General features: G+C 39.0%; 2 protein-coding genes and 1 long non-coding RNA gene across 4 annotated transcripts in view; 1 reads left to right on the top strand and 2 right to left on the bottom strand.

Annotated features, from left to right (window-relative positions):
- The window catches only part of PLCXD2 (phosphatidylinositol specific phospholipase C X domain containing 2), a 166,112-nt gene that overhangs the window by 21,493 nt on the left and 120,703 nt on the right, over positions 1 to 23,916 (bottom strand). The window lies entirely within an intron of this gene.
- PHLDB2 (pleckstrin homology like domain family B member 2) overlaps positions 1 to 23,916 on the bottom strand; it is a 242,544-nt gene that overhangs the window by 158,591 nt on the left and 60,037 nt on the right. The window lies entirely within an intron of this gene.
- LOC116273721 lies at positions 8,555 to 23,199 on the top strand. The gene is made up of 4 exons (XR_004182050.1): positions 8,555 to 12,082; positions 12,536 to 12,633; positions 18,662 to 18,791; positions 23,105 to 23,199. It is a non-coding gene; the product is annotated as an uncharacterized LOC116273721 (long non-coding RNA).

Genomic DNA, 23,916 nt, shown 5'->3' with positions numbered 1-23,916 from the left:
CTTGGCAAACAATGTCTTATTTTTAGTAGCATTACCTGCTGTTGTGTTCCAGAACAAATTAGCTGTCATGGAGCTGGTGATGGTTAATTTTGTGTGTCAATTTGGCTACTTCATGGTACCCAGATATTTGGTCAAACGCTAGTCTAGATGTTGCTGTGAAGGTATTTTTTAAAGATTGATATTTAAATGAGCAGCCTTTAAATAAAGCATTTTACCTCCATATTGTGGATGGGCCTCATCCAATCAGTTGGAGGCCTTAAGAGAAAAAAGGCGAATTTCCCCTCAGAAAGAAAAAAATTTTATCAGTATACTACCTTTGGCCTCGCGCTACAGCATCAAATCTTCACTGGTCTCCAGCCTGCTGAGACTACCCTGCAGATTTTGAATTTGCTAGTCTCCAAAATCATGTGAGCCAATTTCTTAAAATAAATCTCTCTGTCTGTCTCTCCCAGTTCTGTCTCTCATTCATTGGCTGTGTTTCCCTGGGGAACCTTGACTAATACAGACCCATCCTATATTCTCCACAGCATGGATTTAGGTTCCCTGGCACAGTGTCTTGGGTCTTAGAAGAACAATGAGCCTGGTCTGACCAGAAAAGACATTCAAAATCTATCATGGCGGTAGGTCATATATTTCTTTGAGTTTCATCTTGGGAGAATTGCTGAAAGCAGGACCAATTCAGCTCAGACTTACACTGGATACTCAGAATCACTAGGGACCCTGACATGAAACTCAAGTAACACCTAAAAGAAGACTTTTCCTGTAGTCTCCAGGAGAGGAGAACTTCAGGGGCTCTTGGAACTAAACCCTGGTTCTGGAATTGCCCTCTCCCAATTAGCACATTTTGGCTGCTGAAGTCTGAAGGCAAAATCTTGCTTGACTCTGGAATTTGTTCTAGTGATATGCTGCTATTTTAATTCTGAAGTGTGTTAATATCCTGACAACTCCTGGTGTTGATAAACTATAGTACTGTCCTTATACTTTGGAAAAGGGATCTGTGCCCTAGGTCTCACAGTTTAGAGAGCCTCATTCTGGTCATGCCCCTCTGGCCCTATCTTCTTTGCTTTACTCCTCTTCTTCCTTCTCCTTCTTGCCACAAACTAGAGAATCCAGGTCTGGAAATTCCATGCCCAGCTTCCCTGTTCAGGGCCTGTGAAGATCTGTTCTCTCAAAGGTACATATATTTAGATCTGAGAGGTGGCCATGGGGCCACTGGTTGTTAAGTAATGTGGATTGAACTTATAGTTGTAGGCTATTGTGAGACACAACACATATGAGACACAATAAATATAGTGTGAAATAGATCACAAAAGAGATTGAAAAGAGAGGACTTTCAGACTGAGCCAGGACTAGCTTTCCTTGCATCACTATAGTGTTTCCACTGTAGTATATAGTTCCACTAGAGTAGAATACCAAGGGGTCTGAGAATTCTAAACTCCAGTTTTGTTTTCCAAGAGGTTATCAAGGAATTTTTTAAAATCAAGGTTGGAAGAAAAAAACATTTCTTTACCACTTTAACTTCGTTTTTAACTTTGAACTATTTAGACTTAGAGTATGCAGACATTCATTTGTACTCTAGACCATCTCTGTCAATCATTACAACAGTGGAGGAATTTGTGACTCAAATAAAGGTTTAGATTAGCTGACCACCAAGTCCCCTGCCAATGCTGTGATTCTACATGTGGTAGTTAGGGGCGGAAGAATATGGTCAGATCCTCTCTAGAGAGCTCAAGAAAAACAAAGAGGAACAGCCTCAAGCCACTAGGGCAAGGATGGTTTGACCTTAATCCAAGTTTCCTTTTGGTTAAACTTTCTATGTGAACACTACTTTTCTTCAAAGCTTCATTACCACGAAAGCCTGCAAGACATTTCATACCATGCCAGATGCGGTTACTAAATGAGGACTTGTCAAACTTGTTTGTTTTCAAACTCAATAATTTATTTGATAAATGTGGATGCATCTTGACAATTAAACTCTCAGATTCCATTGGTATTTGTTTGTCTTTGGGGTAAACAGATAAAAGAAAATTAGAATAAGCCATTGTATATTCTAAAGGACAAATAAGCAAGGTATCCTCTGAATGACTAACAACACTGGGGTTGAGATAATAGTGGGTTTGTTTTCTGACAGGAAGCATAGTATATTCATAGAGAATGTACTCATGATATTTCTAAGACACCCACTTTGGCTTTTTGGGCATTTTATCCAGCTTCTCAAAATTCTCTGTTGTACAAATTCTTTCAAAAAGGAAAAAGAATGCCTAGAAGTTGAAATAAAGCTCTCCTGTACTCATTGTCCCCCAGGTTGGAAGCAATCAGTGTAGTCAGATATCTCTGGCTTTGCCATGCATTAAAGATGCAGAAAGGTCTTCCATTTCAGATTATTAGACTTGAAAAAGACTAAGTGGCATTGAATTCAGATGGGTTATCTACCTTGGCTTTTTATGGATTCCCTTGACAAAATATTGGTTACAATCCTACATTTTTGAAGTCTGAAAGATTTGCCATTGTAAACTAGGATGGTGCTATGGACTGAATTTTTCCCCACAGCCACCCCCACCCCATTTATATGTGGAAGCCCTAACCCCAGTCAGAGATGGGGCATTTGGGAGATACGTAGGTTTAAATGAAACCACGAGAGTAGACCTCATGATGAAAAAAGTGCCCTCATAAGAACAGACACCTGAGAGCTTGCACACACACTCTCTCTCTGAATGTGAGAACACAGTGAGAAGACAGCAATCTACAAGCAGGAAAAGAGTCCTCACCAGATCTTGACCATGCTGGCATTCTAATCTCAGATTTCTAGGCTACAAAACTGTGAGAAAATACATTTCTGTTGTTTAAGCCACCCAGTTGATGACATTTTGTTTTGGCAGCCTAAATTGACTAGGACAGATGGACATGAACTTTGGAAGGTGCGTTGGAAGGGAAAAGTAACAAAATCCATGGAATGAAACCAACCTGAGGAGAGGAGGCATCTAGTATAGTGACCAAGGTTCAAGGGGTTTAGTGATTATTATGGCCCAGCATGGAGCCAATGGCAGAATTTTTTTAGAATTCAGCAGATCTGGACTGGTGTCAGCCTTGTGGAAAACAGCATAAGAGAGCTGAAATTTTAAAGCCCTATTATTAGCTTTCACTCTAGTGCTAGTAAAGCTCTAGCTAGCAAGACCATGGCTGCAAAGAGTGTTAGAATTTGCAAGACCCATCTTCAGCTGTGACAGTGTATGGCATTGTGAAAATATGGTACTAGTGGTCCATTCAGACTCTTAACTTAGAGATTGGAAGCAGGACTAGCCTATTGGGGATAAAGTCAATTCCTAGAGTTCTTGAACAATAGGGTTAAGTAGAAGATTTGAGACTTTGTACCAAAGGCAGAAACTGGGCTTAGTACTAATAGTCCATGTTAGGGAAGAGGGTCAAGTAAGTAACAAAAATGTGACCAATTTTGTGATCATATTTGTGCTGAGTTTAGATAGGCTGTACCATTTATTAAATACATGACTTCCAATAGGATTCCACTTCCTTCATCTCAAACAAGGTCTATCATCTCTCCATTTCCAAGGCCACTACATTTCTCTTTGATACTTTACTAAATAGTAACACATGCAGACACACACACACACACACACACACACCAGTTTTTTAAAAATTTCTTTTTAAGCAAGACTGACTTCTCAAAACCTATCCCTGTGAGTCAGCTTACATTTAACAGAAACTATAACCTTATATCAAAGGCTTTTTTTCACAAGAGTTCAATCTCAGAGATGAATATTACTGAACAAAAATGAGAAAAGCATAAACAAATAAAAATAAGGCACCATAGCTCATCAAAGAACAAATAAAGGCCAAATGAGCTATAAATGTTAGCTTGTCTTGTACTTATTAATTTCAATAATGTATTAATATTACCAGCCTATCTTCTCCCACAAGAGACATATTGCCAGTAAAGTAAACAAAACTCACTTTCATTTCTGCTCAGTCTGATTCTATGCTTATAACTCAGTCAGCTAAACTGTGGTATTATTAGTGTGTTTACAGAATCTGAGAAGCCATGGTCTCCAGCACTCTAGATATTCTGAGCCTATTTTCATATGCTGGGCTATGTCTACCTGGGGAATCATGGTCCTAAGTACAATTGGCTATGAGACAAGAGTTTGGAAAGGTCTAATAAAATGCTAGAAAATAGGGGAAAATAATTTTGGTTAAGGGATACAAGTTGTTCTTGTGCCTTGATTTGAAGAGTAAGAATAAAAAGACGGTAGTATAAAGGTTTTAAAGGTGACATCCTCAGAAAATGACCTTTCTAATAATTTTCTTCTGTTACTAAGAAATGAGAAAGACCAGCACTGTGCCAATCCTATTCTTTCCCCTTTATACCTTTTAAGTCAGCTGGTATGGATCCTCATTCACGTCTTATATCCAAGAAACATTAGATAAACTTCTCTTCTTGTGCATAAAGCAACATAAGATGTTACTATGGTTTGGATACTGTTTGTTTATTCCCACAAAATCTAATGTTGAAATTTGATCCCCAGAGTTGCAGTATTGGGAGGTGGGGCCTAGTGAAAGGTGTTTGGCTAGTGGGTGGATCCCTCATGAATAGCTTGGTGCTGTTCTTCTGGTAATTGCTTGTATTAGTCTGTTTTCACGCTGCTGATAGAGACATGCCTGAGACTGGGTAATTTACAAAATAAAGAGGTTTATTGGACTTACAGTTCCACATGGCTGAGGAAGCCTCACAATCATGATGGAAGGTGAAAGACAAGGAGGGGCATGTCACATCTTACATGGATGGTGGCAGGCAAAGAGAGTTTGTGCAGGGAAACTCCCATTTTTGAAACCATTAGATCTTGTGAGACTCATTCACTATCATGAGAACAGTGCAGGAAAGAACCGCCCCCAAAATTCAATCACCTCCCACTGGGTTCCTCGCACAACATGTGGAAATTGTGGGAGTTACAATTCAAGATGAAATTTTGGTGGGGACACAGCTAAGTCATATCATTCCACCGCTGGCCCCTCTCAAATCTCATGTCCTTACTTTTCAAAACCAATCATGCATTCCCAACAATCCCCCAAAGTCCTAACTCATTTCAGCATTAACTCAAAAGTTCACAGTTCAACATCTAATCTGAGACAAGGCAAGTCCCTTCTGCCTGTGAGCCTGTAAAATCAAAAACAAGTTAATTACTTCCTAGATATAATGGGGGGTACAGGTATCAGGTAAATACAGCCATTCCAAATGGAAGAAATTTGCCAAAACAAAGGACTACAGGCCCCATGCAAGTCCAGCATCCAGTGGGGCAGTCAAATCTTAAAGCTCCAAAATAATCTCCTTTCACTCTATGTCTTACATCCAGGTCACGCTGATGTGCAAGGTGGATTCCCATAGTCTTGGGAAGCTCTGCCCCTATGGCTTTGCAGGGTACACCCTCCCTCCCAGCCACCTTTATGGGCTGGCATTGAGTGTCTGTGGCTTTTCCAGGTGAACAGTTCAAGTTGTCAGTGGATCTACCATTCTGGGGTCTGGAGGATGGTAGCCCTCCTCTCACAGCTCCACTAGGCAGTGCCTCAGTAGGGATTCTGTGTAGGGGGTCTGACCCCAAATTTCCCTTCTGCACTGCCCTAGCAGAGGTTCTCCATGAGGGTCCCACCCTGGCAGCAAACTTCTGCATGGGCATCCAAGTGTTTCCATACATCTTCTGAAATCTAGGGGGAGGTTCTCAAGCCTCAATTCTTGATTTCTGTTCACTCGCAGGCTCAACACCATGTGGAAGCTGCTAAGGCTTGAGGCTTACACCCTCTGAAGTCATGGCCCGAACTCTATCTTGGCCCCTTTCAGGCACATATGGAGCAGCTGGGACGCAGGGCACCAAGTCCCTAGGCTGCATACAGCATAGGACCCTGGGCCCAACCCACAAAACTGCTTTTTCCTCCTAGGCTTCCAGGAGGCTGTTATAAAGACTTTTGACATGCCCTGGAGACATTGTCCCCATTGTCCTGGGGATTATTTGACTCCTCATTAATTATGTACATTTCTGCAGCCAGCTTGAATTTGTCCTCAGAAAATGGGATTTTCTTTTCTATAGTGTTGTCAGGCTGCAACTTTTCTGAACTTTTATGCTCTGCTGCCTTATAAATCTGAATGCCTTTAACAGCACCCAAGTCACCCCTTGAATGCTTTGCTGCTTAGAAATTTCTTCTGCCAGATACCCTAAATCATCTCTCTCAAGTTGAAAGTTCCACAAATTTCTAGGGAAGGGACAAAATGTCACCAATCTCTTTGCTAAAACATAACAAGAATCACCTTTGCTCTAGTTTCCAACAAATTCTTCATCTTCCTCTGAGACCACCTCAGCCTGGACTTCATTGTCCATATCATTATCAGCATTTTGTCAAAGCCATTCAATAAGTCTCTAGGGAGTTCCAAACTTTCCCACATTTTCCTGTCTTCTTCTGAGCCCTCCAAACTGTTCCACTTCTGCCTGTTACCCATTCCAAAGTCACTTCCATATTTCCAGGTATCTTCTCAGCAGCACCCCACTCTACTGGTACCAATATACTGTATTAGCCCATTTTCATGCTGCTGATAAAGACATACCTGAGACTGGGCAATTTACAAAAGAAAGTGGTTTATTGGACTTACAGTTCCACATGGCTAGGGAGGCCTCACAATCATGGTGGAAGGTGAAAGGCAAGGAGGAGCACGTCATGTCTTACATGGATGGCAGCAGGCAAAGAGAGAGCTTGTGCAGGGAAACTCCCATTTTTAAAACCATCAGCTCTCATGAAACGAATTCACTATCACAAGAACAGTGCAGGAAAGACCTGCACCCATAATTCAATCACCTCCCACCAGGTTCCTCCCACACTACGTGGGAACTGTGGAAGTTACAATTCAAGATGAGATTTGGGTGGGGGCACAGCCAAACCGTATCATCACTTTTGTAAGACTGGACTAGTTCTCTCAAAAATGGATTTGTTTCTGAGAGAGTGGGTTGTTATAAAGCCAAGATGTTCCTTGGGTTTTCCTCTCTTTGTGCTTGTAAGCTCCCCGTTTTGCTTTCTGCCATGAGGGCAGCCTTAAGCCCTCACCAGATGCAAATGCCCAGTCTCGAACTCTCCAGCCACCAGAATCATGGGCCAACCCCCACCTCCCTGCTTTTTTTTTTTTTTTTTTTTTTAAATAAACATCTCATTTCAGGTATTCTGTTATAACACTACATGAACCATACAGACATCTATGTAGAAAACTTAACATCATGGGGTACAAGAAGAAAATCTGTTTTCCAATCTTATTTTAAGAACTGCTCATATATAAAGGAGAGTTTATTAAGTATTAACTTACACGATCACAAGGTCTCACAATAGGCTGTCTTAAAACTCAGTAGCAAGGACAGCTAGTCTGAGTCCCAAAACTGAAGAACTTGGAGTCTGATGTTCAAGGGCAGGAAGGAACCAGCATGGGAGAAAGATGTAGGCTAGGAAGTTAAGTTAGTCTCTCTTTTTCACATTTTTTTTTTTTTTTTTTTTGCCTGCTTATATTCTAGCTGCACTGGCAGCTGGTTAGATTGTGCCTACCCAGATTAAGGGTGGGTCTGCCTTCCCTAGCCTGACTCAAATGTTAGTATCTTTTGGCGACACCCTCACAGACACACCCAGGATCAATACTTTGTATCCTTCAAGCCACTCAGTGTTAACCATCACAGTGGTGTATCCCACGTTTTGGAATACACTGTTTTGGACCATGTCCTTGCAGCTCAGCTGCAATTCGGTATTTGAAGGACACTTACGTTCACCTCCACCTGGCACACTGTGGGAGTTGAATTAAGATCTCCCTTTTAGCAAATACTGGGCATTTTGAACAAATGACATAGAATAAAAAGAAGCCCCTTAAGTGGATGAAGAGCACAGCAACCACATATCTTGGGTTGTTTGAAATAGGCCTGGTTTAGTGCCCCTTTTCACTCACAAAAGCATTCCCAGTTTTTTTATAAAACTATGTGTTTGCTCTAATTAAGTGGCTTAAATATCATACAATGAATTGTATGCATCTAATTACATTACTTCTTCACTCAGCTCAAGAACTGGTGTCAAAGAAGAGAAAGTCTGAACCAGATTGCAGCCTTAAATATACTTTGTAGTTTTTCCGATTGGTTTATAATTATTAGCAATTTTTGGCATTCTTCCATTTTCCTTTCCTTTTTGTCATTATTTTCACTAAGAATTCCAAAGATTTGTATAATTTTGAATTTTGTGTACCATGCTATGTTTTAGACTTTCAGTCATAACATTTACATTCTGATAGAAAGGAAAATTTGTCATAAAAGCCCAAAGCCTGGTAGGTTTGCTTTAGTCTTAAGCCATGAAATTTTCACCTGTCAGTTATTTTACATGTCAAGGATTAACTAAAGACCAAAAAGAGGGGGAAACTAAACAAACTAAAAATATCCTTTCCTTTCCCTTTTTAAAAAATGTCTAAGCTTCCAAAATATATTTTACATGGATTGATTTACTTATTTATTTTAATGTACAAATAAAAATTTAATATGTAGTATACAAAAGTACAATACATTGTTATTAATTATAGTAATCACATCATGCAACTGATCTCTTGAACTTGTTTCTCTAAGCTGAAGTTTTGTATCCTTTTACTAACATCTGCCCAACTCCTCCTACACTTTTTTTATACTTGAATGGGAAGTGTCCATTCAGCTGGACTCTTTTAAGTTAAACATGCTACAAACTACCATTATGTGCTAAAGCACTCTGCTAGATTTTGATTATTGAAGCCTTGGTCTCTTCTTTAGGGGAGCTTCTAGTCTGAGAAAGGATAGCTATTAAATACCAGTCACAAAGCAATGTGATAAGGCTATGGGGGAAGCATCCTGCCAATGTTTGTACTATTTTCCCCACACTTCCTTTCTAGGACCACATGACCTTACCCCTGGATTTTGGCTGTAAAAACCTGATTGTTCTGTCTCCAATCTCTCTACACTTTTGACACAAGAGTTAAAAATAAACAGAAAATGTAAAAAATTAATTTGTCTGGCTCCAAGCTATATTCATTAACTTTCTCTGGCAAAGTCAAAGGATAGTGGTATTTGATGCAGCTCCAATCTGAGTTCTCTCAGGGAAAAAATCTTAATGAAGCTGCTTTAAACAGTTGGGGTAAGATCAGGCAGCAAAGGTTCTGTCCTAGGATGATCATACTAAGCAAACTCATCCTAAGCCTGGAGCTGGTCTCATAGAGTAGAAGAAGCCAACTGAAAATGTCCTAATGAGGTCATTAATTCCTCCTCCTTCACTGATTCTCCAAAGCTGAGAAACTCCATGAAAACATTCAGTTACTTGGTCTTTCCATTGGGTCATCACATAAACTTACATTTCATTTGTTAATTCAGACATCATATGTTTATACTGTCCTCTCCATTGCCCCTTGCAGAGTACTGTTCTTACAAAGCATTAGCTTTTGTGTTCACTGTAACTTTTCATAGAGTCACAATTCACGCACAGCATTCCTGCCTTCAAGGAAGCTGTCTTAAGCTCCATTCATATCAACTGAAAACAAATGGTGATCACAGAAAGATGGCCTGGATATATGGATGATGTTCTAAGTGACTGGGAACATCCTAGAAAAAGAAATAGTCTGTAGAACAAAAACCTGTCTGCCTGAAATATATGAATGGCCTTGGAAATGGAATCAGAGATAAGAGATAGCAGAGAAGCCCCTTTTCTTTCATCTGAATACTGGAATTCAGGTTCTGAGATTTCACAGAGATGGGGTTGATAGCAGGGCCAGAAGAAAGAGAGCAGATGTTGAGGAAGGAACATTCCAAGCAATTTTCTCTCACCTTGGGGCATTGTTTTGAACATACACAGTTAAGGTGGAAAGCAGCTTATATAGGATGAAGGTCACAAAAATGAATATAGCTTAGACATCATGATTTCATCCCTCTCTCTCCTGGACTTTATCACAATGGCATCATCCAGTGTGCTTAGAGTGAGCAAAAGATGTTTGTTTTTAATAATTCTTCGGCAGATAGGTCAGGAATGTAGGCCTAATATCCTGCTTTGCTTGTATGAACCTTAAAAACAGAATTATAGTATCTGAAAGGCAGAAAGAGTTTAAAGATCATCTATTTCATTTTTGTGTGTGTGTATGTGTGTTTGTGTGTGTGCAGTGAGGAATCTATTGATTACCTGTATCACAATCAATAGGGTGCCAGTAAATAATTAAGGTTCCTGAATCTTGTCACAGAACAAGTGAATCAACATTTTTGTGGGGGCTACAGGTTAAAAAACCTGCATATTATTAATAATAAATAAACTGCATAATGATTTCTTTTGTACGTTAAAGCTTGAGACTCACTGGCCTAAACTACCCTTTAATTTGCTAATGAGAAAACTGGGCCATTTCCTCACCAAGACCAATCGGTAGCAAAATACGCATGATACAAGAGTTCTCCTGACCCCAATAGAATACATTTTTTTAAAATGATTTCATGAAGAGACTTGGACTCTCCTATAGCAATGATTACTTTCTGTTTCATGCAAACACCAAGTCCTGAAAGGTTCCTTAATAGGATAAAGCTTCTAGTTTTGTAGGTACTTGGTTTTATTAGTTAAATGCTAAACTGAGTACATTTTTATAAGGGGCTTTAACTGTAAGACCAGTTATTTAAATCCTCCTGAGAAATAGCGCGATGACTCAGGATAAGACATCCCCTGATCTCTTCTTGCATCCAAAGTCCTTCCAGATTATCCTGTTTGATAGCAAAGATGTTTTCCTGAGGGGGTTCATGGAGCATGTATCTGGGCCATTTACGTAGGATGACAGCTCTTTGAAATCGCCTATGTATCCTCTTGCAGAGCTAGTTTAGTGCAGATACAACTGTACATCCCTACACAGGTCAAACACATTTCCCAACCTTACCGTCCAGTGTATTTATGTATTATATTATATACCGAGGATCTTTGTAAAATTTATTTTGGACAAAGGATTCTGTTGTCAAAAATAAGGCATTTAGAAGACATGTTTAAAAAAATGTGTTGCTTTGAAGAATAACACTGATTTCTGCATTTAGGGATAGTCTGTATGGGTTGCCATATCATTGCTATGGACTGAACAGTGTCCTTGGAAAATTTATATGTTGAAGTCCTAACCCTCAATATGACTATTTAAAGAAAACTTTTAGGAGGTAATTAAGGTTAAATGAGATCATAAGAGTGGAGTCCTAATCTGATAGGATTGTTGGTCTTATAAGAAGAAGACAGACAGAGCCCTGTCTTCACATACATGCACCAAGGAAAGCTCATGTGAGCACACAACAAAGTGGGGGCTGTCTGCAAGCCAGGAAGAGGGCCCCCACCAGAACCTGAGCATGCTGGCCCCCTAAGCTTGAACTTCCCAGCTTCCAGAATTGTGAGAAATAAACTTCTGTTGTTGAAGCCACCCAGTCGATAGTATTTGTTATGGCAGCCTGAGGAGATTCAGGTAGTCTTGAAGAGTAGGCCTAGTTTCAGAAATGGGCATGAAAACACATGGTAGTATGGTCCCAGATAGGCCCCTTCCTGGAACACATATTTCCTATCTCAGGTGCTCTCAGGTTTTGGTTAGTGTGTATGGCCTCTGTTTGAGTCACCTTGCATTTGGCTTTTTAGCCTCTAGCTTCTTTCAGATCGCTCCATGGCAGTGTTAGAGTGATGCCCTACTGGTGTTTCCTTGGGATTGTTAACCATGACATGATGCACTAACTCTCTTAAACAAGCCTGGACAGCACAATGAGAGCTCGTCTCTACAAATGAGTTTAAAAAAAACTATCTCAGTGCAGTGATGCATGCCTGTAGTCCCAGCTACTTGGGAGGCTGAGGAGGGAGGATCGCTAAGTATGGGTTGTACAACAGAAGTCTAGAACATCTTCATCTTGCATAACTGAAATTTGTTACTCCATTATATTCCTAAGGTATATCTAAACTCTCGAGTTTGCATACTCTATTACATCATGACTATTGTCTTCAAACCTCTACAAGTGACTGGGCTGATAAACTTAATTTAAAGTGACTCTTACTTCAGGTAAGTTATTTCATTGATTCATATTTCTTCCAACCTTAGCACCATCACAAATCAGAGCTTCTTGATGATGGGTAAATCTGCCAGGCTTTGCCTTAGAAACAAAGAAAAGCAACCTTACTAAAGATATTTCAGGGTTAAAAACCTGATATATAGTGGTAAGTTGGCATGAGAGGAAGAGAATCCATTTTAAGAACTGAGGGAGCTAATAAGTATGTGAGTGTTGGTGAAGGAACGAAGAGGAAGTCAGGTTTGTGAGGCTGGGCAGTGGCCCATTGCTGGACTTCAGATAGACTTTTCAGATTACTGACATGCCACAAAACCACAGGCTTGGAGACAGCATTCTCATAAGGGAAGAGGTTGAGCATAAGGTCACCCAAAGGCAGAAGAAAATATTTATTTTACTATTTAGAGTTGTTTTCCTTTCTTTAAACAAACTCTCCATCAATTCCACAGCAAGAGCTTTCTTCTGGCACATCTGGTTTATGTGAATACATTAGTGAGTTTCCCAGGAAGCCGCAGCATCACACAAAGGCCCATGGTCATTTCACCAGGTAATGATTAATGTCATGTTACAGTTTCACAATATCATAGTTGAATAACTAATCAGTTAACTAAGGTTTTGTGAGTACTTATGTGTGAAGAACAATAATTTATTTATGTGACTATTCCTCGATGACAGCAGTCAGTTCCCTGGAAAGTATAGATTAAACCACTGCATTTCTCGGTAAATAAATATACTAGTCAAAGACCAAGATATTATTTATGTGAATGTACTAATGACTTTAACAGAGATATAAACTCTTATTTTAGGAATCGTTTAGTACTAGTAGTGAAGTTCTAAATGGATGCTATATAAAGAATTTGCTCTTTTTTATATTAGTTATGAGAATTACAACCAGTGAATCATAGTAACTGGAAAATACCTTAGGGTTATAAAAGGAAATCCATTAATTGAACAAATTAAGTATTTGAAGACCAAAGAGGGTAGGAGACTTGTCCAGGCCTCCTGAGTCTTTAGAGTTTTTAATTAGAGCACCAGTCCCGCAGATTGTATTTGTCTTCTTGAAGTTGTGACTCATGAGATATGCATGTATGCTTAAGAATACATGTTTACTGTTTCTGCACTACCTGAGTGACAGGATCATCCATGACTCAGACCCCAGCACCACGCGGTATACCCATATAACAAACCTGCATGTGCACCCCCTGAATCCAAAATAAAAGATGAAAACAAAAACAAAAACAAAAACAGAATATGTGTTTAAACACCCAGCTCTGACTGAGGACTCAAAAGAAAAGAGGCAACATAGGAGGTGAAGGGCAACCTCCTTTTTCCAAGCAGACATAGCTAAAGTCATTCATACAAAGCCCTTATGTTTGATTGCACAAACATACAACACCATGTAGAAAAAGAAGAAAAGATCATCTGTGGATGGAACATCTGGGTGGGTACAGCTAGTCTCTGTGGTTTATCTCTTTCTAAGATGTCAGAGTGGCATACTTTAAAGACAGTTCAGTCCACAATTTTGAACCCATTCCCTAAGACCCAGAGAATCAAATTGTTAATGCTGCCATGAGTTCTGTACAATGGTTTTACATTAATACTGCCAGGAGAAACTTTAAAATCACCAATGCCCCGGCCCCTTTCCAGACCAATGAAATCAGAATTTCTGGGCTGGGTCCCAGGCATTGGTAATGTTTAACACTCCCCAGGTGACTCTAATGTGCAGCCAGGCCTGAGAACTATTGAGTTACTCATAAAATCAGGCAAAAAAAAAAAAAAAAAAAAAAAAGATTATTTATAAAATGGTCTTCTTATCAAGGAAATAAAGCAATGTTCAGTTAACTACATTTAGCAAATTCCCAATTTAGCTGGCACTGTCTTAAATCTGTGAGATTCATTCTCCTCCTCGTCCTCCTCCTTTTCTTTCTTCCTCTTCTTCCTCGTCTTCTCCTCCTTCTCCTTTTCCTTCTTCTTCTTCTTCTTCTTCGAGACAGGGTCTCACTTTGTTGTCCAGGCTGGAGTGCAGTGGCTCCATCATACCTCACTGCAGCCTTGAATTCCTGGGCTTGAGCAATCCTTCAGCCTCAGCCTCCAGAGTAGTCAGGACTACAAGTGGGACTACTGGACTACAGGTGTGTAAATTTAAAAAATCCTATGCCTGGCTATTTATTTTTATTGTTTGTGTAGAGATGGGGTCTTCCTATGTGGCCCAGGCCTCCTGGGCAAACTCCTGGCCGCAAGCAATCCTCCCAACTCAGCTTGCAGAGCTGCTGGGATTACAGGTGTGTGCCACTATGCCTGGCAGGGATTCATGCTTCTTTTGAGATTTAAATAAGTCAATGTTTAAACCTTAATCTTCAATTTCTGACATTTATGACTTTCCCTCTTTATGTTCTTTGTCTCAAGATGAACATATTTGTACTTTAAGTGATTTTCTAGTCAGCAGTTTTCATTTGTTAAATTCCAAATGTTTGCCTGTCTCTACGTTAGGTACTTTGTACACTTAATTTATTCCTCACAACAGAGCTATGCATTAGACATTATTATCCTCATTTTATATAAGGGAAAATTGAATCTCACAGAAGTTCAGTTGGATGGCTAGAAATAGCCATTCTGATGCTCTAAACCAGGTTTGTTTTTTTCCTATTCTAGTACACTGTATCCTGACAATAGCCTGGTGTCACAGCTAAGTCCTGGACGGAGAATTGGCAAATGTGTGCTCTTTCCTGGACCTGCAACTAATGTCTCTTACAAGTCCTATAACTGGAACTTCTTCATCTTAAGAAAACAAAAAGGGGCTGGGCATGGTGGCTTATGCTTGTAATCCCAGCACTTTGGGAGGCCGAAGTGGGAGGAGTGCTTGAGCCTGGGAAGGAGTTCAAGACCAGCCTGGACAACACGGTGAAACCCAATTTCCAAAAAAAAAATTATTAAACAAAAAGAAGGGCTGGGTGCGGTGGCTCACACCTGTAATCCCAGCACTCTAGGAGGTCGAGGCAGGCAGATCACTTGAGGTCAGTAGTTCAAGACCAGCCTGGCCAATGTGGTGAAACCCTGTCTTTACTAAAAATACAAAAATTAGCCAGGTGTGCTGGCTTGTGCCTATAGCCCCAGTTACTCAGGAGCCTGAAGCCCGAGAATTGCTTGAACCCGGGAAGCAGAGGTTGCAGTGAGCCAAGATCAAGCCACTGCACTCCAACCTGGGTGACAGAGTGAGACTCTGTCTCAAAAAAAAAAAAAAAAAAAGAAGAAGAAAAAGAAAAGATTCAAGAAGGCAAGAAAGAAGCCAGTCACAGAAGACTACATTTTGTATTATATAAAATTCCACTTATATGAAACTTCTAGAAAAGGCAAAACTACAGAGACAGAGAATTGGTTCAGTGGTTGGCTAGGGTAGGAGAGGGGATTGACTGCCACAGGTGAGAGGGAAATTCCTGGCATGATGGGTATGTTTTAAACTGGACTGTGGTGCTGGTTGTATAATCATATATAGTCATCAAAAGTTCTACAACTGTACACTTACAATGGGAGAATTTTATGATATGCAAATTATTCCTCAACAAGGCTGTTAAAAATGGTACTGGGGCTTGCACTAGAAGATGACTGCTGTAGTGATTCTAGAGATACTAACTCTTTATGGCATTTTCACAGTAGATAACTTGAATTGTTGCATCTTTAACAACATTTTGACCTGTTTTTTTTATGTACCCATTTAAGTATACAATTAATAAGTCTTGACCAATTCTCTGTCTCTATAGTTTTGCCTTTTCTAGAAATTTCATATAAATGGAATTTTATATAATACAAAATGTAGTCTTCTGTGACTGGCTTCTTTATTGCCTTCTTGAATCTTGTTTTTTCTTGTTTTTTCTTTTTTTTGCCTACATCTATGCGACCACCATCACAATCAAGATATAAACATTTCCATCACCCTAAAATTTCCCTGTGTCCTTCCCACTCACCCCGCCACTCACCACCCCTGGCCCCAGGCACCACTGACCTGCTTTCTGTCACTATAGATTAGATTTGTCTTTATTAGCATTCCATAAAAATGGAACCAAGCAGTATGTACTTTTTTGGGTCTGGCTTATTTTACTAAGCTTGCTGTTTATGAGACTCATCTGTGTTGTTGCATTTATCCAGCAATTTTTTTATTGTTGAGTAGTATTAGATTGTATGGATATATCATAATTTGTTCTTGGCTATAATGAATCAAGCTGCTGTAAAAATTTATGTACAAGTCTTTTGTGGACTTGTGTTTCATTTATCTTGGGTAAATTCCTATATCTAGGAGTAGACTTGTTGGGTAACAGGGCACGGGTATGTTTAATGTGTGAAGAAATTGCCAAACTGTTCTCCAAAGTGACTGAGGTTAACACTTTCAAATTCTACATTCTTACTAGCACTGTGTAAAACTTCTGGTTGCTCCACATCCTCCCCAGCACCTAGTATTGTTCTATTATTTTATTTTTTCAAATGAATAACTTTTTATTTCACCAAAAACTTGATATTGTTCTATTGTTAATTATTTCAATATTTTATTTCTCAATGAAATTTATTACATAATTTTGAAGTTTTTCTCAAAATAAGAAGTGGCCCACTTTTTAGAAGCCCTGTGTGCAAATTAATTCTTACTATTCAGCATCACAGTTATTTAAAAATTCAAATAAACACTGCAGTTTAGCAAAGTTTTCCCCTCAAAATTTCAATTGTAAGTGTTAGCTGTAATTTTAAATAAGAAACAAAAGTTTAATTGGGCAAAATCTGGACATCCACATAGAGTAAAGTAGAAATCTATTTGTCAAGTGATGTGGGACTCATTTTTTGAGGTTGAGCTCCATTATTACTGTACTTGTGCTACAGATAGTATATCATGCACTCTGAGTAGAAAACAACACATCAGTAGGTTGAGACCTAGCGTCATCATTTACTTTTTTGCATCTGAGGCTTCTTTCTTTATTTCTAAGAGGTTGACCTGAACATCATTGGCTAAACAGAGGAAATCAAGAAATTGTTAAAACTTGGCCAAAGTTTTCTACCTCTAATAGTTATGAGATGATGAAGGGAAGACTCTGTTCTGAAGAAGAATTCAATAATGTCTTCTTTCACAGGCTTTGAAAGATTATGTCTTCACAGATTCTTCTAACTTTTTGTTTGTTTATAGACCATGTGTTCTCAATAGGAGCAATATTGTCCAGCAAAGGGTGAAAATTGGTTCTTGGCGGGGGTTAACATTTTCTTACTATATTAATGTATAAAGCACAGATGTACCTATATACAGTTGATAAACAAACATAATAGTGTCTCTGTGGCATTAAATCTTATGGAGGAAAGCACGATCAGAAAAAATGTCTAAAAAGGCTTCTTTAGAGATGTGATACTGAACAAAAGTTTAGAAACTGAAATAGACAGAGGACAGGAAAGGCCACATAAAGAGTTTAAGGGGACTAATCAAACAGGATGTTTTCAACTGATTACATGAATTTGATCTGAAACTGATCCCTCAGAATCCCCCCACTCTCAAGATACCATTTGACCTGAAGTCATTAGCTTTGGAATAGAAAGGAAGAAATCTATACTTTGTTAAGAAATATTTGTAAATTGGAAATTTTCATTCTTTATCTCACTTTGTTTTAAAGCAATACTGGAGAAAAAAATATCATTATATTCATTTTTTATAGCTGAGGAAGTAAGGCTCAATGAGGTTAACACTTTCAAATTCTACAAAGAATACACAGTTTCTGAGTGTGATTAGTGAATGTAAGAACCTGAGTTTGTTTGATTTCAAAGCCCATGATTTCCTCCCCATCATATGCTAGCCAGGGATTGCTGGTGGGTGAGATGGTGTTCCATTCAACTATCCTGAGTTCACTGAAAATGGACTCAAATGCCCGAGGCAGGAATTGATGTGTTCTCACAGCTCGAATTCTGGGAAGACTAGTGGTGGGGGTGGGGCTGTCACTAAGATGTCCAGGAGTTCTGCAAGGGGCAGCAGAGGCACATTCTCCCAGGAAGTCTCAACTGGACTGGAGCTTACAGGAATCTTGTTCTAGCCAAGAGCTTTGGCTAGAACAGAACCAATCTCAGGATTGCAGAGAACCCTGTGAGTAGCAGCCTTACATTCCATTCCATATTTGTCAGTGAGGGAGAGGCACTCTGATCCCCATCAGAAATTTGAAGAACCGCATAAGTTTTGGCTAGCTGCCTGTTCTCTCTGCTTCACAGCTTAACGATGAAACTTTTGTTCTCTGCGTTCTTCCATCCTTCACTCCCAAGTAGCACATGCCAACCAAAGAATGACTGCTGATTTCAAAATCAGAGAGATGGCCGTATAGACTATGAACATATAGACCATTTCTGCTTTTTCTTTTGTTTCTAGAGGTTAGCATAAAACTTTTTGTACAACATCCCCTATACTCATTAAATCTGTGACATCCTTGTTGCTACCTGATATCATATATCTGCTTTATTTTATATTTCTGCTTTTCCTTTTCCAGTGACAGGTTGCCATTTTAATGATGATTAATTATCTATCATTTGGGAGCAGGACCTTAACCTTTAACTTTTCCTGACAGGACAAAAAACATGTGTTCACAACACCCACCCTTATTGATTCTCTTGGTAAGGAAGAAGAGAGGATCATAAACTAGAAGTGAAAAAGTGGAGAAAAATGATGCTTGCCTCACTCTGCTGTAACAAATGAATGTAAGTTAAAACTAAGATACAGTTTAGAAAACTTTCACATATTACGCACAAGAACAAGCTATGAGTGTTGTTATTTTACTATTCGCAAAATTTATAGTCCTAACGTCTCTTCTAAGGGACAAATATCAAGCATTTCACAAGAGGTTACATGTCATCTTGCTCTATGCTAGCATGGAAATAAATGAGAGTTGGGAAAACAGGAAATAAATATTCTAAGTTATCAGGGAATGTTGCCAAGGCATCATAGGAGTATCACTAGTTATTTTTTTTTTTTTTTTTTTTTGAGACGGAGTCTCGCTCTGTCGCCCAGGCTAGAGTGCAGTGGCCGGATCTCAGCTCACTGCAAGCTCCGCCTCCCGGGTTTACGCCATTCTCCTGCCTCAGCCTCCCGAGTAGCTGGGACTACTCCCGGCTAGTTTTTTGTATTTTTTAGTAGAGACGGGGTTTCACCGGGTTAGCCAGGATGGTCTCGATCTCCTGACCTCGTGATCCGCCCGTCTCGGCCCCCCCAAAGTGCTGGGATTACAGGCTTGAGCCACCGCGCCCGGCCATCACTAGTTATTTTGGTTTCTCAACCAAGACCTGAGATACAAGGTCAGTGGGTGGTGTCTAGGACAACAAAGAGAAAATGAGGAATCTCTTGGAAAGGGCTCTCCCCTTGCTCTGTCTCCCCTTTATTCTTCACTCGGTAGGCCAGATCCTCTGGAGGCAGAATGCAGCCACCACTGTATTTACACTTTGGTACAAGAGAGGTTTCTCGTATGTAAGCACAGTGCTCCATGGAGCCATAGAGATAGCTGGCAGCACTCTGAGAAAGCCTGAACTAGGAGCCAAAAGTTTTGATGTTAGATGCACAGTCATCACAAGTAACAGCAAATCAATTTTTAGCAAGTTACTTAAATCTTTCTATCTTGGTTAATTTATTGTTTTACATTCTAAAAATTGAGATATAATTCATATACTATCATATCCACCCTTTATGAAGTGTGGAATTCGATGATATTTAGTACTTTCACAAAGTTGTGTAACCATCACTGCTATCTTATTTCAGAACATTGTCATCATTCCAAAACAAAACAAAACAAAACAAAACAAAACAAAACACCCATATCCATGAGCAGTCACTCCTTACTCTTCCCTCCTCCCAGAACCCAGGAACCACTAATGTACGTTCTGTCTCTATAGACTTGACTATTCCACACATTTCATATAAATGTAATTATATGATATGTGATCTCTTGTGTCTGTCTCCTTTCACTTAGCATAATGTTTTCAAGGTTCATTCATGGTGTTACATGCATCAAAATTTTATTTCTTTTTATGGGCAGTAATACTCAATTGTAGCTTATTGTTTAGTCACTCATTCATCTGGTCATCCATCATTCACCTACTCTTCATTGAATACCTATTATGAACCAGCTTTGTCCTAGGCTCTTGGGACACATTTATTCATATTTGTGACATGAATGAATAAAGGTACAAATTGATTAACTAATAAATAAAGATAAATATGAGATCTTCATGTCCCCTCAGTTAAAAATATTGGGTGAAGAGATTGTTTATGAGCTTTTAAAATTTTGAGGTCTTTGTTTCCAAAGGAGACCTGAGTTCTTGTTTAATTTCTGCGTCTACTTAGCCCTTGGAACTTAGATTAGAGGAGGGAGGGAGGCCTGCTTCATGAACCCCAGAACTGTGGCTTATTTCAATGTGGCCCTGTGCTCAGAAGGGCTTATGCTTGTTTTAACACTCTGTTGTGACTGTCTTGAAATTCTTAATAACTTTTGAACAAGGCGCCTTGTATTTCATTTTCCACTGGGCCCTGTAATTTATGTAGCCAGTTCTGAAGGGAACAAATATTTATTAAGTGTCTACTCTGTATTGGCCATTTAATTTGACCCCACAGCCCATGTTGTTTAACAAGTCATGTTTCGCTATTTTAAAAATGAGAATATTACATTTAATATTATTTAAGATCTCTTCTATATCTAAATTTCACTAATTATAAGGCATGCAAAATGATCTATGAAGGCCATATATTATACTTGTACCAGCTGATTCATCTTTTCAAGACTGATCTTAGTTGTCATAACTTCCCGGAAATCTTCCTTGATTCTTTCCCCAACCAAATTTAGTATGCTTTCTTTTGTGTTCTCATACTCCCTCAGTGTTATTAACAGAGCTTTTTATAAAACTGGATTTTATGAAGTAAAAATAGTTGCTGTCTCTCCCACTGCATTTTATGCCCCCTTTAAATCAGGTACTGTGTCTTAGTTAACATGTAACTTGCAAAATGCTTCTTAAAACAAGCAGGATTAAAGAGTCCAATAATAAAAATGAAAATTCAGAAATGCCAGTTCGTGACGTTATTAGAGATGGGAAAAGCTAGGGCAAACACATAATCCACAACAGAGTCACTGGAATATAGAAACTAAGGACATACAATGAGAAAAGAAATTAGGACATTTTCCCAAGTAAACTTGACTTAAAAGAACTATAGTTTTAAAATGATATATGCATAATAGTATAGGAATTTAATAAACAAAAAGTAATACAAAAGTAATACCTCTCCATAATTTAAAAATAATCAAAAGACACAGAGGGTATAAAATAAAAATTTCTTTTCGTGTAATTTCCCAGTCTCATTTTCCAAAGATATGCTCACTAAGAGTTTCCTGGCCTGGCATGGTGGCTCATGTCTGTAATCCCAGCACTTTGGGAAGCTAAGGCAGGCAGAAACTTGAGCCCAGGAATTCAACACTAGCTGGGGAAGCATGGCAAAACCCCATCTCTACAGAAAATTGCCAAAACTAGGTGGGCATGATGGTGCATGCCTGTAGTCCCAGCTACTTGGGAGGTTGAAGTGAGAGGATTACCTGAGCCCAGGGAGGTTGAGGCTGCAGTGAGCTGTGATTGTGCCACTGTACTCCAGGCTGGGTAACAGAGTAAGACCCTATCTCAAAAAAAAAAAAAAAAAAAAAAAAAGGTTTCTCGAGTATTCTCCTAAGAATGCTTTATGAGGAGTATATTTATACAATCTTATTATTGCACAAATAGGATTCTGTTTATATTTCTGTATAGTTATTTTCCTTGCCTTTCACTTAGTAATATTTCTTAGACCTCCTCCCGTATTGGTACCTCTAGATCTCCCTCATTCATTTTCAGGAGTGCATAGTACTCTATGATATGTATTGAACACAGTTAAATAAAGCAGTCCTTTCTGATGAATACATAACGTTGTTTTCAGTTTCTGTAAATTACAGAAAAGCACAATAGATATCTTCACATAGGAATATATTCATAGTATAAATTTCCAGCAGTGAAACTGCTGGAAGTCTCTATAATTTGATTTTAAGACAAACTTAATTCAGTACCCAACCTGATGTCTTTGAGACAATTTCACATTTAGTTGTTTATTCCTGTCCCTCACCTTCCTTTAGAATTTTTTTTTTTTTTTTCTGATTGGTATGACATATTTCTAGTGTATTTCTAGCTTTCAAAAAATAATTTATAGAAAATCAGTCTATATTTTTAAGACCAGTTGAAGCTGTCTACCTCACCAATGTGAAGAATTGAAGTAGAATTTAATTTTCTCTTCTAATATTTTTTCTAGTATTAAATTCAAAGACTACTATTTCTCTTTTATTTACAGCAGTCTGTGTTCAAATTGTGCTGACACCATGATAGATTTCAGAGTAATTTTTTTGACTATGTGGGCTTCTCCCATTATAATAAGAGTACCAGCTTCTTAATGTCTGTGATATGATTTGGCTGTGTCCCCACCCAAATCTCATCTTGAATTGTAGTTCCCATAATCCACAGGTGTCATGGGAGGGATCCAATGGGAGGTAATGGAATCATGGGGGTGGTTTCCCCCATGCTGTTCTTGTGATAGTGAGTTCTCACAAGGTCTGATGGTTTTATAAGAGACTTCTTGCTTCACTTGGCTCTCATTTTTCTCCTCGCTGCCGCCATGTGAAGAAGGAAGTGTTTGCTTCCTCTTCTGCCATGATTGTAAGTTTCCTAGGGCCTCCCTAGCCATGCTGAACTATGAGTCAATTAAACCTCTTTCTTTCACAAATTACCCAGTCTTGGGTATGTCTTTATTAGCATCATGAGAGTGGACTCATACAGCCTGTCTCCATGTGAGCTCACCTTCTTGGCCCTCATATGAGGCCCAAACAACACTCCTTTGCGTAGTATAAATTCAGCACATATTTTGAAATTGATTGTATTGGAAACATCAAAGATGCCAGATCCTAGAATTGTTCAGATTAAAGAGAAAATAACGTTTTATTTTATTTTATTTTTATTAGAGACAGGTTCCGGCCCTGTCATGCAGGCTTGAGGACAGTGGCATGATCATAACTCCCTGCAGCCTTGGCCTTCTGGGCTCAAGTGATCCTCTTGCCTCGGCCTCCCAAAGTGTTGGGATTACAGGTAAGATCCACTGCACCTGACTGAAAATATTTTAAATAAATGCTTTAATAATTTCATTGCAGTTTTGTGGCCCAGGTAATTTTCACTTAATCTTACTTGATTACAGAAAGCAGTCTGAAAAGTAAACACAAGGAAGCCTAGAACATACTGAAATTTTCCTATACAGATGATTTGAGTTTTAAATATTTTTAGGTCTTATTTCCTTGCTTTCTTCAGAATGATGGTAAAAACTGACTTTTTAAACATCTTTTGAGGAATTGGAACACTCTCAGATTTAAAATGTTCCCTGATTCTTTTTATTCTCTTTTTTTAAGATAGAAAATTTGGGAGTAAATTATAAGGGCCAAGGTTTTAGAAGTTCACTTTGTTTTCTATTCCTCTACAATTGTTTTTCAAATTTTTCAAATTTTAATTTTTTGACACAGGGTCTCACTGTACCATCCAGGATGGAGTGCAGTGGCATAATCTTGGCTCACTGCAGCCTCAACCTCCTGGGCTTAAGGAATCCTCTCACCTCAGCCTCCCAGATAGCTGGGACTACTAGCGTACACCATTACACTTAGCTAATGTTCTTATGTTTTTATAGAGATGGTTGTCTCACTTATAATGCCAAGGTTGGCCTCAAACTCTTGGGCTCAAGCGATCCTTCCACAGTGGCCTCCCATAGGGCTGTGATTACAGTCACAAA

Source organism: Papio anubis, chromosome 2 (assembly GCF_008728515.1).
Source record: "Papio anubis isolate 15944 chromosome 2, Panubis1.0, whole genome shotgun sequence".
In the NCBI taxonomy this organism is placed as follows: domain Eukaryota; kingdom Metazoa; phylum Chordata; class Mammalia; order Primates; family Cercopithecidae; genus Papio; species Papio anubis.
The sequence above is the reverse complement of the archived record's forward strand: the minus strand, read 5'-3'. Positions and strand labels throughout refer to the sequence as shown.